Below are 12368 nucleotides of genomic sequence, written 5' to 3' on the forward strand. Positions count from 1 at the left end.
GTTCCTTCCTGCAGCTGTTCAAACAGACCAGAGTTCCTGAAGATGCGAGTGTCATGCACCTTTCTCGGCCATCCCACGTTGATGTCAGTGAAACATCCCTTGTGATCCAGTGCGTACAGCACCATGGAAAAGTACCCCTTGCGGTTTATGTACTGGCCGCCCCCGTGTTCCGGGGCCAAGATAGGGATATGCGTTCCATTTATTGCCCCGCGGCAGTTAGGGAACCCCAGCGCATTCAAGCCATCCACAATGGTCTGCACGTTTCCCAAAGTCACTACCTTTGATAGCAGCTGGTCAATGACTGTGTTAGCTACTTGCAGCACAGCAGACCCCACAGTAGATTTGCCCACTCCAAACTGATTCCTGACTGACTGGTAGCTGTTGCAAGCTTCCACAGGGCTATGGCCACTCACTTCTGAACTGTGAGGGCTGCTCTCATTTTGGTGTCTGCGCTTCAGGGCAGGGGACAGCAAGTCACAAAGTTCCTTGAAAGTGGCCCTACACATACGAAAGTTTCTCAGTCACTGGGAATCATCCCATACCTGCAACACTATGCGGTCCTACCAGTCTGTGCTTGTTTGCCAGGCCCAGAATTGGCATTCCATGGCATGAACCTGGCCCAACGCCACCATGATCTCCCAATCGCCACATGCTGTGCTTCTAGGAACGTCTGTGTCCATGTCCTCATCACTATCGTAATCGCGCTGTCGTCGCTTCCTCGCCCGGTTTTGCAGGTACTGCACATACTGCTGGATAATACGCGAGGTATTTACAATGGTCAAAACTGCAGCGGAGATCTGATCGGGCTCCATGGCTATGGCGCCTGGAAAAAGGGCGCAAAAATGTAGGAGAGCAGAGTGGCAGCGGAAGAGGTGCTGTTTGGTTCACGGTAGCTGAACAAAGGCTGAAAATGGTTGTCTTCTGTGGTTTTCACGGAGGTGGGAGCCCAGGACAGACAAACATGGAGAAGCTCAGCAATAGCGGGAGAGCAGAGTTGGCGGCGGAAGCTGCGCTGCTCGGTTCACGATGGCCGAGCAGAGTTGGGTGGTGGGAAGGGTGCTACCCTCTTTCCAGAAATGCCCCTACACAGGGGGAATCCTCAGGTTGCCTACAAAACTAATTTTTCAGATGCTCCTAATTTCTTGGAACATTTTTCTTTAAAAGTGAAAATTCTGAGTTTTGTAAATTTTGCTGTGCTGGTTGTAAATTTGAGTGAATCCACTCACCTATTTCTGAGTTATTCACTAGTAAAAAGTCAGAAAATATTCAGTTGCCTTTGGGACTGCTCAGTGTAGCTACATGCATGATCAGTCATGTGCTTTCCTTTGTGCTCATTGTTCAAGAATAGAGTGCATTTTAAAATTCTTTCTAATGTGGAAAATGGGAGTGAAAAGGAAATCCATCCAAAATCCACATGAGAGCAACTGAGGTATCAGAGGATGCAGAGGGGAAAAAAGGAATATTTTTTCTCTTTTTGGAGTCTCTTGGGAGGGAAAACAAAATAGACAGCAGCAGCAGAAGTATTTCTTTGTGTAACATAATGCTTTTGTGGTAACACTTCAGAGCACACTCAGTAGTTGGACAAATTCAGCTGTGAATCTAAGTGGTAGAGTGATCCCGAAAATCCTTACTCATCTGAGCTGACCTTACTGATTTAAGGAGTTCTGCTGATTTCAGTGGGGCTACTTGTGTGTTTGAGAGTTTGCTGGATTGGGCCCTAGATTATTGCCTTTCATTACAGCAATTCCTTTAAAGACCAGCTTGAGCAACTGATCATTAATTACCTGCCAGCAACCACATTTAAAATACTGGCCCTAAGTTGGAGGTCCATGACAAATAAAACTGGCCTAAACTGCTGGCATGAAAACTTCCTTGTAAAAACAGAATAAAAGCACAAAATCAGCTGAGTGAGACACTTCCAAGTGAAGAGGTATTTATGTGTCAAACAGCAGGAGGTGGTGACATACAATACCTTAAAAACATATACATTTATAGTGAAGGCTCCAAAAGCAATCTGCTTGAATATACATAACTCTGATTGAAAAATATATTTGTAGTTTTCAGTTCCATTTGTATTAAAAATAAATATTGTCAACCTTTTATTAGGCCAATCCATTCAGTTAGAGAAAGCTTTTTTCCCCCAATATTATTTTGAGCTAATACCAAAAAATATCCCTAGATTTTAGAAACAAATCTTCAGAAATATCATGTTTCTAGTTTCCAAATTTTGTAAAATAACTAACTTCAGGACAAAATTAAAGTTCAAACAGGGGGATTTTTCTTTTATATCTATAACTATCCTGATAAAGGAAGTAAAAGAATGTAATTGACACAAATACTAATGGGCAAAACAAACAGCAGTGTCACATGGTAACCATGGTCACATGGTAAAACAAATAGCAGTGTCTTGAAATAAGGATATCTTAATTACAAACGAAACAGATATATCAGCTCTTATTTCACTCCCTGTATGGAAATTCTTCAAAGGACATGTTACCCTTGGAAAGAAATTCTAACCAATACCTCACCCAAAATCTAATGACTTACTGGGGAATCTTCCAAAATAGCATCAATTGGGCCTCCCTGAAGGAATACAGAATTTATTTCTGTCTCCATTATTGCACCACTCAAATATGAGGGCGCTGTTACATTTCTTAGATGTGACTGTGCAGAGGGGTGTAACTGCCTAGGTTAAAATAGTTATACAGCAATGTAGAAGCTCCTACTGCAGCGGCTGAAAGCTTATTCTTTTCACTGCTTCTCTAAAACTATTTGTAATAAAATGTGTATAACTATTCTCCCTTCATATTCCAAAAAGCTTAGTAACGCTATTATAAGAAAGGCTAAGAGTTTGTCACAGAGGTCACGGAATCCGTGACTTCCAGAAACCTGAGTGACATTTTCCACTTCAGCCCCTGGGAGGTGAAGGGACCTTGCAGCTCCCAGCCACTGTGGGCAGTAGGGGAACCCCAGCACTCTCAACTTCTGTGGGTGGTGAAGGGGACCCCAGAACAGCAGCAGGACTCTCCTCCCTCCCCATTTTGTCACAGATATTTTTAGTAAAAGACGGACTGGTCACAGGGCTTCTGTGAATTTTTGTTTATTGCCCATGACCTGTCTGACTTTTACTAAAAATATCCATGACAAAATCTTAGCCTTAATTATAAGCTATGTTTTGGATCCTTAATGGATCTTTTTCTCATAAGTAGAATTCCATTCTCCATATTTAGTATTAGGCCTCTTAAAAGTTAACTTGAAACTATGACAATTATTTCACAAAGTCAGCCAAGCACAAGCAAAATTTCACTCCAGTACTCCACAAACAAAACCTTGGGACCATCCATTTACCTTAAACATACCCTTCCCTTACAATATTATTTTCTTTAAGAACTAAGTTCTCTTAAAGTCATGACAAATATTAAAACCAGCCTGAAAAGTACAACTAAACAGCTAGGGGTGGGAGGAGTTGCAACGCTCCTTGCCTAGAAACAGGGCCGTAACACATTTTAAACCCAAATTCTTGCCACAAGACCATGTGCAAACCATGTCTGTAAAAGGTATAAGGAGAACAACCTGGAACTGCCCTACAAATGTCTCCTTAATAGACATCTAATCAGACGCTGGCTGGGGAAGCAGACATTTATCTGACTGAATGAGCTTTTAACATAACTTTGCAGGCCAGCTTTTCAATCTCCTGTCAAAATCCAGATCTGCATGTGCATGTTGGCATTTGAAGTTAATGAAAGCTGTGGGGTGCTTAGACTCTCTGCAGATCAAGCCAGTTTTATTCATGTGCCTAAATATGAATGCAGTACTTAACTATATATGCACAAGTTTGAAAGTATTGACCATGGTTCTCTTGAAAACTGCCTGACCTATTGAATTGGAATCAACCAAAATAAACAGCTAGGATGAGCTTCTAGGGGTGTATCCGTACTACAGAAAAACTCTGGCTATAGAGTTTTTCACATCAGGCTTATAGAGAAGGTGACACAGGGTACCTAGTCCCTGAGGAGAACTAAACTGAGCTCCCCTGGACTGGAGCAGGTGAGCCCAAACCAACTAATTAAAAAGAGCTGAGCTACCAATGGGCCTATAAAGGGCTGCTAGTAGGCAGCTGGGGAAGGAAGGACTGAGAGAGGCTGAGCCCAAGGGAGGAAAAGCCACACTGGAGTGGAGCTAGTTCCTGTGCTGGGTCCCTGGAGCAAGGGGCCAGGGGCATAGGGAAGCAGATGCTCCACGAGGGGAACAGAGCTGGCTGAGGTTAGGAAGCTGCCAGGAGCTTGAATGCCAGACACCTCTGGGAGGGGTGGTCCTGAAGCCTGGGGCAAGGACAGAGTTGATAGTATTTTCTGTTTATTTGATAGCCTCTGTTGAAAGTAATAAACCTCTTTGAAAAGACTGGGCATGGCAATGCATGCTGTGTAGTCAGGGAGGAGTGTCGGCCCTGGTAACAGAAGGGCCTTGTCAAGACAAGACGACTAGTGTGGCATCTGCGAAACTCATTGCTGGGGGATGTTGTGAAGGCCAAAACTAACTGGGTTCAAAAAAGAATTAGTAAGTTCATGGAGGATAGATCCATCAATGGCTATTAGCAACTCCATTATCTGTGTGCTCCTAAATCTCTGACCTCGAGATGCTGGGACTGGATGACAGAGAATGGATCATGCAATAAATTACCCTGTTCTGTACATTCCCTCTGAAGCATCTGGCACTGGTCACTGTCAGAAGACAGGATACTGGGGTTGACGGAACATAGGTCTGATCCAGGACAGCCATTCTTATGAATGTTGGCAAAATGACTGAATGGCTAACAGGTCATGGGGAGACGCCCTGACTTCAAGGAAGATTTGATCCACTAGCTCCTGATCCAGGAACTACTTGTATTTGTCTAAATTTATTATCAGGGTTTTCACTCCTGATAGGTTGCTGGCCACTAGTCATGACTTATGGGGCACTACTCAGTCACATATTTTCATGGATTTCCTTCTGCAGATGCCATGACTGGCTCTCACCAACTATGTCAATTATGGTAGCCTGATTGTTTATTTGAATTAAAATCAACCTTTAGGATACCAGTTTTATGACACCTCTTAATCCAAAAGGATTTCAATCCTTCAAAGAACATATATGTACAGTTACTGTTCCTGGATTACCACCTGCCTTAAATGTAAAAGCCATTCTGTGTGGATGCATTGTGGTAACTACAATTTGGATCAGAAGTCATTTACCAATTTCTGACGGTCACTGGACTGCCAAAAATCCAATAGATCTCGTAGGTCATCTCTCAATCAGTTGCAATGGCAGTGTCTTTGTCTGGTTTGTAACCACTGAGACTTCAAGTCTCCACTGATACTGTGGAAGCAGATAGATACCAAAAATACTGTCAGAGCCATCAGTCCCAACATCTACAGCCTTGCTGAAACCTGATTCTTCTGGCAAATCCTCTTTGGCAGACAGAGAATGTCTCAGAATCTATCTTTGAGCTGCAAAGCTTTGAAGCAAGGTGTGTACTCCAGTTGTTTGTGGAAAAAACTAGGAGACTTTAGGTTGTTTAGGTTAAAACCAAACAACTTTAGTACCCTTAGATTGCAAAAACAAATTCTGGATCTCTGTCAAAGTCCTTGATCAGCTATATCATTCAGCTAGAGGAAAGTATGCACCCCTCCACTCTGTGTAAATATACCCCTACAACTGCCAAGAATTTTTCAGAGCACCACAGCAGTGACACCAGCCCCAAAGACGAATCTCTGAATTGGTACCCTATCAGAATGTATGATACATCCAGGGGTTGGGATGTGCATACATGTAGTCATCTGCCATGTCCAGCGTATATAGTCACCTTTCTCTAGAATGGACACGTTTGTTCCCAGATACACCATTTTGAACTTTTATTTCAACAGTTAGAAGTTAATACAAATAAATAATGAAAAGTTAATAAAAGGTTGATAACCAGGAAAGGCCTTATCCCTAGGTCTTTTGGGGATCAGGAAATACCTTCTTTCTTTTGCCCAATGTCATGGATTTGATGGTGTTTTCCCTCAGAACAGACTAAGTTTCCTGAAGTGTGTCATCCTGATATTTCTGGTTTCAAGAGGAACCACTCTGAACTGTCTCAGTATGGACTGGATTGGCCACTTTTTTCATACAGTAGTTGCATTTCTGATTCTCACATACCTGACTGGGTGTTCTTGGCTGTCTGTACATTAAGTGAATCTCCCTCATCTGTCCCTTGCATAAGAGGGAAAAATCAGATCCTCCAGAGATGGGAGTCACTGGCATTTTCTTCTTCTATCAGAAGAGTCTTCTTGACTATCAGTGTCCAGATATTGTTCTCCCACAGCCTCCTCAAAGGAATGGTTTTCTCCCCAGACAGTGGCACAGAAGACTATGGTAAAAATAGGATTCTATAAGGTTGTAGAATCAAACATCAACTCTGATTGCATTAAATCTATGGCTAGTAACGGCCTCAATGACTTAACACATGCGACACTGGTGTGTCAGTTGATGTTATCTTTTCTGGTATATTCACAGAACTTAAGAGTTCCAAGAGGAATCTGTGTCAGGATCAAGCTCTGGCTGGTCTAATCCAGCATGTATATCTTCAGTTCATCCAAAGCAACACGATGGAAGGAGAGCAGCAGTCACTGCCTTGTCGGGCCCTGGGAAGAGAACATGGCTGATTGGCGTCAGCAGCATTAAGACTGGAACCACCAGAACTGTCAGTCATCCACTGCCAGCAGTTAAGAGCAGATGTCACAGGATATACATGGAGTCCTACCGATGGATGTTTTGAGTAGAACTTTCTGGGGGCAATGAGAGGAAAGTCCTTGTTCCAGAGGCTGCGTCAAACATTTCTTAGGTGGTGCAGTTCTGCAACACGACTGGTTGACATAAGCAAATTTACACAGCTGTTTGCTCTGCCAGTTTCTAAACAGATTCACAGGCTATGTGTGACATGTGCCAAAGCAAGAAACACCAGCTCAGAATGTAGCTACCCAGATGGCATGACTCCTGATTGCTTGAGGGTTTTGCCTTCAAGGCCTTCTGAGCCAGTTTTGGGCTGAACATACTGGAAGTGTCAGACATGGCCAACAGAACTTACGCTGGATGCCCAAGATGGTGGCAATGCTCAAATCTGCTCTGCTGCTCCTTATTTTCCCTGCATCCTACTTAACATCTCTCCTATCTGCTTGCTTTAAGGATTACTGTAGATTCTGTCTCTGGGCTAGCTTCCCCCTCTCTCATTTGTTTTTTTCAACATGACTGTTTTCCTATTGCCAATGAAATGAAAGTCAGTGCAGGATTTCTTCAAGCCTGTGGGTGCTGCAGCATCATGATTCCAGATTTCACTGTCTTAAAAACCCTGTTATTGCCCCCTCTCATCACTTACCAGTACCCCAGAGATGACCTGGCCAATTGACCACACAGCGGGAATACAGATCTCCCAACACTATATAGAGCCTAAATTCAGGGGAAGGCAGAAGAGGATTCCAATTAAAATCCATTGTTGCTGTAATGTCAGAAATACCTCCCTTTCCTGGCTTCACTTCTTCCTTAAATTGTCTTTTTACAACAACAGACTATGAAGTCCAGGTTATATTTTATTCGATCCTTAAGAACGGATTGTGCCAGGTTTAAACTCTTAGTTTTTTGAAGTGTCCCTCATGGTCTCTTTTGGGTGGGGTACGAATAGGTCGAGTGGTGAGGGGAGTGAGGCAGTAGGGAATGCATGCACACAGAAACCCCATCTCCCTCACACCAGCAATTACTTAATTGGAATGGGAGAGGCCAGAACCCAACAAGATGTTCAAACTAACTATCTTATTAATGACTATTGAGACCTTTTCATTTAGCTTCTTTTGAATAATACATGGATTCTAATAATTCTAAATCACTTAACTATTCCCTTTTTTATATACAAATGAATTATTCTCATTAGATTAATTATACTTTAACTTAATTAGGTAATTTGCAATTGCATTTCTCTGTGAAGTTCCACTTTCACATTTTTTTTTAAGATCATAGTTCAGTTTGGTTAGTTGAGTGCAACTAAAGGTTATGGATCTTTATATGGATGTAGAACCGATGAATAGTGATCTTTGGGTACTATGCGTGGATTTCTGACATCTTTTGTTTCCTATCTTTCACTTTTGAACTGAAAACAACAAAATTCTAAACTGACAGGTTTCAGAGTAGCAGCCATGTTAGCAGCAAACAGAAAAGGAGTACTTGTGGTACCTTAGAGACTAACAAATTTATTTGAGCATAAGTTTTCGTGAGCTACAGCTCACTTCATCGGATGCATTCAGTGGAGAGATTTATATACACAGAGAACATGAAACAATGGGTGTTACCATATACACTGTAACGAGAGCGATCAGGTAAAGTGAGCTATTACCAGCAGGAGAGCTGAGGGGGGTGGAGAGAGAATCTTTTGTAGTGATAATCAAGGTGGGCCATTTCCAACAGTTGACAAGAACGTCTGAGGAACAGCGGGTGTGGGGGGCTAGAGGGGGGATAAACATGGGGAAATAGTTTTATTTTGTGTAATGACCCATCCACTCCCAGTCTCTATTCAAGCCTAATTTAATGGTGTCCAGTTTGCAAATTAATTCCAATTCAGCAGTCTCTCGTGGGAGTCTGTTTTTGAAGTTTTTTTGTTGAAGAATTGCCACTTTTAGATCTGTAATCGAGTGACCAGAGAGACTGAAGTGTTCTCCAACTGGTTTTTGAATGTTATAATTCTTGACGTCTGATTTGTGTCCATTTATTCTTTTACGTAGAGACTGTCCAGTTTGACCAATGTACATGGCAGAGGGGCATTGCTGGCACATGATGGCATATATTACATTGGTAGATGTGCAGGTGAACGAGCCTCTGATAGTGTGGCTGATGTGATTAGGCCCTATGATGGTGTCCCCTGAATAGATATGTGGACATAGTTGGCAACGGGCTTTCTTGCAAGGATAGGTTCCTGGGTTAGTGGTCACACACCACACAACAGAACCACTGTGTGCATCTTTAAGCATAAGCAGTCAAGTCCTTTTTGATGCTCTTGAGTCTAATACAATCCTACAACATAAAACAAGATAATTCCTGACCACTATAATAACTACTCATCCCAAAGTCCCTTTAGAAGTGATCACTTGAAAGAAGCAGCCTATTTCCAAACAAGCTACGTTAATGACCATGAATGTTGAACAGTTTCAAAGTTTGGTGTTTCTGGCTGTTCCCCTGACAGTTTATCATTAAAGCTAATCATTCCAACATCCTGAATGTACGGCTGATTCTCTGCTTCCTCAACACAATGGGCTACATTTTTTGCTATTTTTCCTGAGAGATGTAGCACAGAAGGTGTGGGTCAGAGTCAGGGAGACAGAAATACAGCTTTATGCCACTTTTGCATTGCCGAGATTCTGAGCTACTGCAGGGCTGAAACAACCCCTGGTGTAGGACAGCGTACTCCCGGAGACTGCTCTGAAGCCCAGAACCCCATAGTGATGTGCACCGTGACCACCACACCCCCTCATGCCTCTGGCCTGCAAACACCACTGTGCTGGGAACTTATGAAGTGGATAACATAGAGCTGCTTTACCTACAATAGGGAAAAAATTTCCCCCATACAACTGTGGCTCATTTATGGTGGTATATACTGGCTGGAGTGGGGACCATCATCTGGCTTAGTGTTTCTAACCTTTGCAATCTTTCAGTATTTCAGCACTCTCATGTTTTAATGTAAGGTTTCAGTGGTCTAAATGTTAGAGGGCCCCACTAAACCAGCTAACATTGACTGACTCCTTACTTTCCATCTAACCAAATGTTTAGACATCATGGGGAGATTTCCAAATATGCAAATGAGAGTTAGGCGGCCAAATGATTTTCACTGGGTAAAAACACCTTTGTTCCTTTGAAAATCTCCCCCTACAATAAAAAAGTACACTTATTTCATACATGCATAGCAACAAGTTCCCTCCTATTTTATCACAAATGCATACCATAATATAATGAAACCAACTCCATTCCTAGCTTTATGTCAAGGTCCAACTACTAAGCCAATGATCCTCCAAAAAAAACATACTGGAGCTTTCATTTGGAATGAATTAGTTGACGGACTCCCCTCAAAACCATGTCCTCACTCCATTATGGCACTCTCTTTTTCCTCTTTCTGTCATGATGCCCTTCTTGTCACATGGACATTCTCTCTTTTTTCCTCTTTTACAGGTTTTTTGCTGACTCTTGAGTCATTCTCCCCTCTAGACTTGCTAGTAGCTCTAATCTGCCTACCTCATTAAGAGCTACGTTGGTTCCACCCAGTAGACATCCACTGGTTTCACCCAAAGTTCAGCTGAATGTTACAGGAAAAGCCTGGACTGGGTGGCAGCCTGAGTTTTCAGCTTGGTACTGTACAAGTGAGCTGCTCCTATAGTGAGCTACAATAGAGGCACTATGACAGGGAGGGAAGGTGGATGGCTTTCAGTGAGCCACCTCCAGCTATACCTAATGACACGGCGACATATTTTCAGAATCTGTGTAGGAGACAGGGATCTGCATCCCTTATAACTCACCCCACTCACACTGATCCACTCCCTTACTTCTCCCTGAACTAGTCTGGTACCCTCAGTTTGGGAAACACTGTTCAAAACATTGAAACACATAGTAACAAGCCAGTGATCTGAAACTGCAGAATCAAGGTACCAGTGGATTGTCCAGCCAAATGTGCCATGGTGGCACTATCACACATTCCTAAACGTCTTATGTGCCGTTTAGGGTACTTCTCTCATTGATTCACATTCTGCACCACTAACTGTTCAGGGCCATAACTAGATGTAACAGAAAATACAAGGATAAACCTTCAACAAGATAGAACACACTGACAAATTATCCTGATACCTCCAAAAAAGACCACAAGGACAGCAATCAAAGAGGAAGACATATATGGACCCATCATGGGAGCACAAGTAATATAATATCTGCATCAAATAGTATCTGCAGTCTGTACATACATTGCTGCTCCATTAGCATACAGCCTTTTGAGTCCCCAATGACCACCCTTCCAATTTGGCTCCTCAGTGAGGTGTGCATTTTCTAGGGATGGTGCCAACTCTTTTATTCTTTTTTTCCCAGAGTGTCTTCATGTTTAACGTTTACTTGAGTATAGATATATTTCCCTATGATTTAGCATTTGACTTATGGGATATGAAGTGTACCTATGACAAGTTGCTAAACCAAATTCATGATTTGTAGAGACAAAACACACAGAGTAAGTGTCCACTAGAGGTTCACTGTCCCTTGACAACTGCATTGTCCCTCGACATATACTTCCAGATTCCTGACCAGGACTTTGGAACAAGCAAAAAAACAGTGAGTTTAGTGCCTGCAGGGGCAGAACTTTGACATAGGGCCATCATCTGCTGTTGGTTACTTTGATGTAAATATGGATTAATGCTACTGGAGTCAATAAGTTATTCAAGATTTATGCTGATATTTCCAAGCATAAAGAGAAGAATTTGATTCATAATCAATAAAGCTCACTGTGGAGATCCCATGCTTTGTAGCAGTGGACCCTCAAGTTCCTCTGCTGTCTCCAGATCCTCTGCATGAAAACAGTCCTCCTCACACAGTTTTTGGATTATAGGGACATCAGAAATCCTATGTATTTTAACTGTGCAAGTGTAGCTGGGATACTAAATCGATGAATAAAGTGGGAAAACATGGAAAATATCACGAAGTCATGAGAAACAGAAGCCTGGAACTGCAGTGAAACATACAGAATCAAGTTGATTGTGGGGCCAAATTTTTGACAGCTGCCCTTGACTTTGCAACCACAGATTTCTGTGATCACCACATCTGAATTTGTGGGCACAAACCAGACAGGCATATACAAATTCATCTGAACGGGCACATATGAATTTGAGAGGTAGGTTAAGGACACTCTGAAAGTTTGGGCCACCATATTAACTGCTACAGTATACAATGCAACAGCTGTCTCATTATTGCAGACTAATGGAATGCATTCCAACAAGATCCAGGAATTAAACATGGGATTCAAAATACAAAATTACACACTACATTTGAACCAACCAAATATAAAATGTCACCAACTGAGATTTAGAAACCACACAGTGAAGTACACAAACAAATGAAGTTATGCCTGGTTAACTATACCTTCTATTTTTATTATTACCATTTCTGTGCACCATCCCTGTGGTTGTTTTGCTTAAACCCAGTGGAGCCAGAAGAGGAAATTAAAACAATATACAAAAATATATGTACTGTATGGCTGTGGTTCCCCATTGCGCTCCCCAACTAAGATTAAATTTATTCTCCCTCCCTATATTTTCCAACAGGGATTACATAACTCATAT

The 12368-nt window shown here is 42.2% G+C and overlaps 1 protein-coding gene across 1 annotated transcript in view; it reads right to left on the reverse strand.

Moving 5' to 3' along the window:
* Positions 1 to 12368, reverse strand: part of TMTC2 (transmembrane O-mannosyltransferase targeting cadherins 2) — a 380329-nt gene that overhangs the window by 60285 nt on the left and 307676 nt on the right. The gene's annotated exons all lie outside the window — the stretch shown is intronic.

The sequence above is a fragment of the Eretmochelys imbricata genome, chromosome 1 (genome assembly GCF_965152235.1).
Source record: "Eretmochelys imbricata isolate rEreImb1 chromosome 1, rEreImb1.hap1, whole genome shotgun sequence".
NCBI lineage: Eukaryota > Metazoa > Chordata > Testudines > Cheloniidae > Eretmochelys > Eretmochelys imbricata.